This window comes from Lactuca sativa, chromosome 5 (assembly GCF_002870075.4).
Source record: "Lactuca sativa cultivar Salinas chromosome 5, Lsat_Salinas_v11, whole genome shotgun sequence".
NCBI lineage: Eukaryota > Viridiplantae > Streptophyta > Magnoliopsida > Asterales > Asteraceae > Lactuca > Lactuca sativa.
In genome coordinates this window covers 218,199,270-218,205,735 of record NC_056627.2, presented here as the reverse complement: position 1 = coordinate 218,205,735, position 6,466 = coordinate 218,199,270, and positions in this window count along the sequence as shown.

Here is a 6,466-nt window from a genome sequence, read left to right as displayed (position 1 = left end):
CAAAATTTGACAGAATACAATTGTATAATAATTATTTTATTAATGCAATGGATGATGTTGTTGCTTGTTTACTACTTTACTTTGTTGTTGATATTATACATGACGTCCTCCGCCCCAGAACGTTTCCGCCGTTCTTGGTTTTGGGGTGTGACAGGTATGTTATTCTAACTTGTGTTATTCAAAGTTTTGTATGCTAGAATAGAACAATACCTTGGAAAGTTGATATTTGCATGTATAATAGAGAAAACATAGATCCAAGGTATTTAGGGTTGCATGTACACTTAGGAGTGTTAGATTGCTCCAAACCCAACAGTGGTATCAGAGCCTAGGCTTGTTTTCTTATTGTACTTGCTTAAACTGCTTAAAAATCGACTTTTGGTGCTGTCTGCCCAGTAGACTCGCCGAGTCCATGAAGGGACTCGACGAGTCCAAGGCAAAATGTGTAACAACCCGAAGTTGTTCATCGCCGAAAACCCATTCTACCCGAATAACTCGTCGGAAATCGAAATGTCCCGTTATCGTTTTTGGACTTAGTTAACTAAAATTATATATTTATTTTCATTCAATGAGGGTCCAAATCATTTAGGAACTCATGAAATTAGCCCAAAACATTTATTTCTTAAGTTTTAGAAATATCCTCGTCGGGTGACGAAAACTCAATCGGGTGCGACCCAAAGCATCGTTTAAGGCCGGTATCGGGTAGAATTCCACCGTGTCCAAGTTTTAGGGACTATATAAACATGTTTTAGCACTCATTTGAAGCTTTTTCCTTCTCTCTCTACTCTCTCTCTAACCTCTCTCCTAAATCCCAAGATTAAGTGTCCAAAACTCAAATTTAAGGCTTCAAATCCTTAAGGTACCTTCCTAGCCTTAATCTATAGCATGTTTAGCTTCCAAATTAGACACTTAATCATAAAATTGGACATTATATGTGAGTTTACGGCCCAGGAGGCTGCCTAGGCCGTAAACACCATTTTGAAGAGTTTTTTTTAGCCCTTAAACTCCTTCCTAGACTCAAATGGACTTTAGATATGGTTAAGGGACTTCAAGATATGGACTTAGAACACCTAAAACTATAATTTTGTGGACTTTGAAGGAGTTTACGGCCAAGGCATAAGCTTGGGCCGTAAACTCATGAAAATGGTGTTTTTCATGCCTTTAAACCCTTCCAAATCACCCCTACAGCTTAGATATGAATTATAGGACTTTGATTCTTGCATTTGGACACTTGAAACATTAATTTTGAAAGACTTAGATGAGTTTATGGCCAAGGAGAGTTCTTGGGCCGTAAACTCCACAAAACTTGGCATAAATCTCATTCTAAGGTGTTAGAAAGCCATCCAACACCACCAAAAGCTTTGGAATAAATCAAGGGAACAACCAAAAATACTTTGAAGGCCTTAAACACATATTTTATAGGGTTTCTAAGAGTTTACGGCCAAGACATGTTCTTGGGCCGTAAACTCCAAAATTTTTGGTGTTAGAATGCAAACTACACACCCCTAAGGCCCTTAGATGAATTTTAGAAGTCCTTTCATGCATGTTCTAGGCCTTGAAACACTTTGGAACACCACACACAAGAGTTTACGGCCATGGAGGGGGTTTCATGGGCCGTAAACTCCACAAATCCCCCAAAAATCCCATGCAAACTCATGTTAGGCCTTAGATTAATTTTACCAATCACATGTGATTTGTTCTAGCACCATTTACCACCATTTCCTTGAGTAATTAGGAGTTTACGGCCAGGAGCCTATGGTAGGCCGTAAACTCCCATAAATTAATCATTCTAGTGATTTTAATCCCTTCCATGCATTTAGATCAAAGCCTAGAATCATTTCCCATGTCCATATAAGCCATTTAAGCCATTTAAACACCCAAAACCACACCCACATGAGTTTACGGCCGTAAACTCATGTATGTGTGTGTTTTGTGGTTGTAAACTCATGTAAAAGTTTACTCATGGGGTTTAAACTCAAGTCCCAAGTCCCTAGTGTCATTTCACGTCTTTAAACGCCACCCGGGTCCCTCCAAACACTCGTATCGGAGTGTTTTCGCGACTTGAAGCAATTGTCCCTATCCAACAATTAATCTAAGTCCTAATTAGATACAAATGTGTATCTTTACATTATAATTAGGAACCTCGTGTATTTACAAGCCCCGGATCAACTCTTAGCATCCAATTCGTCATACTTCTCGTCCGGTGAGTTCATACCCCTACGCCTTTTTCATTATTTTTAACTGTTTTCAGGGGGGGAATACAAGCAAACCAAAATTGTTTTCAAATCATAACTTTTATGTATTTCAAATAATATCTGGCAATCTTATAAACTCTTTTACACCTTATGTATTAGGTTGAGCATAAGGAATGATTTATCAATTACAACTAAATGGATTTTAGTTAAGAAAATAACCAAACTAATCAAATTATTATGGGAATAATTTGGGGTTCTATGTTACTCTTTATATCAAGTATTGATACCTGTATTAAGTTATTAGATAAACTATGTCTGGTTCAGTTTATCTCTATACCATTCGAATGTTTTGCCAGATAGTCTCATTGTATGTAACTATTTTCACTGTATCATGTCTTAAAGTCTTTGTATGTTTGTTATCGTATGAGAATCCTGTGAATAGTTTAATACTAGTTTGTGAGATAGTCACTACCCTTTATGGATGATCAAGTAAATCCTCTCCGGAAGTGTAACCAGAGTCTCCTGGAGGGAGAGCGAAGAGTTTGTGAATAGATCTATTCGGGACTGACAATCCCACACCTTAACTGCTAGCTACAGTTAGGCGGGCACGCCTGGGGTGACAAATTCTGGATATCATTCGACGTCTGACTAATGTCAAGGAGGTCTCGTTGTCATATCAGCATTGTTACCCGACTCACAATATGTATTAATATAAACTTATTCACAGCTAGGATCTGTTTAGAATCTACATCTTGTTCGGGATGGTAATCCCAAGGTCTTGTAATCTATATCTCGTTCGGGATGGTAATCCCATGGTTTTATGTCTATATCTCGTTCGGGATGATAATCCCATGATCTTGAGTCTATATTTCTTTTCGGGATGGCAATCCCATGGTCTTGAAACTAAATCTTATACGGGATGATAATCCTATGATTTTATTAAGCTATCTTATATCTAGTTTCGGGTTAGTGATCCCATGGTTTATCAAACTATCTTATATCTACTTTCGGGATAGTGATCCCATGGTTTTATCGAATAATCTTATAAATGGTTCGGGATGTAGTCCCAAGGTTTTCGAAATACTTTCTATTTACAGTTCGTCTAAATTATAGTTTTGTGAATTAAACTATACTATGTGTTATCTAATCAATCTTACAATTAAGAAAATATGGGATTTTCTTGGATATCAAATCTTTTCAAGAAAACTAAAGGAAATCGATACATTTTTACCAAAACAAAACCGCTTATGAACTCACCAGCTTTATGCTGATTTTCAAACCGCTTGTATTCTCAGGTCCAAGTTAGACAGGTACCCGGCGATATCTTTTGGTGAAGATGGAGTGCTCCGAAGACTCGTCTCTTTTGATTATATAATATATGTATAACTTTTGTATAATTTACTTTTGAACCAAATGTAAACTTTCATATATATGTAATGTAATGGTTGTTTACTGTGATTACTATGTACATTGGATTTGATACACAACATGGAGTCAACCCCGGGAACGTTTCCGCCTTTGGTTTTTGGGGTGTGACAGATTGGTATCAGTGCCCTTGTTTATAGTGAACAGAGTATACCAAACCTTACATGGTATAAGACTATAAACATTAAGGGGCCTAAGTGCTCTGAACTAAAAGTATCCTACAATATATAAGTATTTTCAAAAGTATTTAAGTATGCCGAGCCGTCGAAATCCGTAACTACAAGTAGAACAAAACATAAGTAAATGGGTGTTGTACACTGCGGTTAAATCTGGGCAGTTATGTAGTCGTGTCTAGGGTCAATATAGCCTGGCCAACTATATTCATTCGAGACACGGCCAACATGTGCTTGGGAGTGACTGTGGCATGCGGCATACCTAAAACTTACCCAATATCCCAAACAATAAATTGACGCTGCAGCGAACCATGAAATACTATGGGAGTATTTCTCGAGCCGATCCTTTGTAAAAATTCTCGTATACGTGTTATCCCTTGATCATTCCTCTAGCGATAAAATGTTCTATCTTTATAACTCCTTTCTGCTTTATCGCTTTGTATGATGCCATATTTTCCATGATGAGATATCTCCTGTCCCATATCTCTTGATTCAACTCAGAGGACTTATGATCCTCTCTTTCCTGATCTTTTTAGATCAAGATGCCTCCAAGAAAGAGACCCAGCTCAACGAACAACAACAATCCTCCTTTTCAACTTGATCTTGCATCACTTCAGACAGTTCTGACTGCTGCAATGGTAGCAGCCATGTCGCAAATGAACTCTAGAAATTCAGGAGGTGATCCCCAACCCCAAAACCCAGAAGATAGCCAGGGACACCAAAAAGGGGGTTCCTATAAAGACTTCATGAACGCAAAACCGACATTCTTCGATGGCACAGGGGGTGTCATTGCTTTAACCCGATGGTTCGAGAGAATCGAATCGATCTTTGAAATATGTGGCTGTTCGGAGTCTGATAGAGTCAAGTTTGCCGCCTGTACTTTCCTAGACAAAGCCCTGACTTGGTGGAATGGCCGAGTCAAATCCTTGACCTTACCTGTAGCCAATGCTATGGGTTGGGAAGCTATGAAGGAGCTTCTTCTCGCAGAATATTGCCCTCGGGGCGAACTTCAGAAACTAGAACATGAACTTTGGAACCTTAAGATGAAGGGTTCTGACATAGCTGCTTATACCTCAAGATTCAACGATCTGGCCCTACTTTGTCCGGGAATGGTTACCCCGGAAAGTAAAAAGATAGAGAGATTCATCTGGGGGTTGACCCAGCCAACAAAGGGGAATGTCTTGGCTGCGAAGCCAGACACTTATGACAGTGCCAAGTGCCTGGCGAAAATCCTGCTAGATCACGAAGACAACTCTGATGAAGAAGCTACTACCTCCGAGCCAGTCGCCAGTGGAGGCGGAAGCAAAAAGAAATCCTGGAACAAACGGAAAGCCCAGAGTACGCAAGGGTCTTCTAAGAAATAGCAAACGGTAGCAGTCCATGCTGCTACTGCCCCTGTTGCTGTCTCGGCTGTAGGTTCCACAGCCCAAACTCCCGCCAGTGGATACACTGGTACCCTTCCTTGGTGTGGTAAGTGCAACTACCACCACCGTATTCCTGGACCATGTCGCGAAAGGATCTGCGACAACTATGGCAATAAGGGCCATCTTGCGCGAACCTGCAGAAAACCAGCCAAACCAACGAACCAATCATCTGGAGTGGGAATCAGTCCGGCCTGCTACAATTGTGGTGAAGCCGGGCACTTCAAAAGGAATTGTCCCACGATGGCTACAACCACAAATCCTTCTGCTACCGCAGGTATATCTCTATTTGATAATTCTTATACTTGCAACTCTTTTCGATTTTGGGTGCAAAAAGGGAAACCTGTTATCTATCTATTCGAACATATTCTAAACTAAATCCTTCGTATGTAATCGAAATGTATACCATCGAGACGACTAACTAGTGAGATAAAGAACACTAACTTCGTATCTATAGATTGAATCCTCGGTCCGGAGAACTATTCTATTCCATTCGATTTATAAAGGGGGAAACTTTCCATGAAAATACTTTGGTGCCATGTTTAACCAGAAATGACCGAGTTTTCGTTCGCGTTGTTATCTTTACTTTCGAAAGGGCCGCTCGTTAGATCTTTTTCTCGACCTGGTTCTCGTGATCTTAAGCATCAAACTTCCGTATCAATTTATGCTTTAAAACTCAAAAGTTTTCCCAATGTGAATTATCACGCATCCCTCGTTTCTATGATTATTGAGAAACGGGAAGTTAGCAGCTCTTCCCTCTAAATGTCTATCCCGAAGGATTCCCGGGAGTTTCTTTCGAGCACCTAGTTTAGTCCCACATCAAACCTTTCGAGATCTTCATAGAGATCGATTCTGTAACCTTCGAGTTTCGGATGCCCTTAGAGCTTGGTAATATCTATATAGATCATCACGTCTCGAATCCTTAGAAGTGTCTGCCCAACGAAACCCTAGTGATTCCTTTGAGGAAACCGAAGTCGTTCAGGGTTGCAACTTCCACGAGAAAGCAGATTGATATCGCAGATTGAGAGAGAGTCAAGAAGCGAAACCAAGACATGTCCCGATAATGAGAATTCGTTAAAATGCCCAGTAGAGACCTGATTCCACTTGAGAAAGTGAAAATCCGAAGCAACAAATCCATTCGTATCTCATTCCAATCCATGACCTGTGTCTTATTTCTTGAATTTCGGGACGAAATTCCCTTTAACGGGGGGATAATGTAACAACCCGACGTTGTTCATCGCCGAAAACCCGTTCT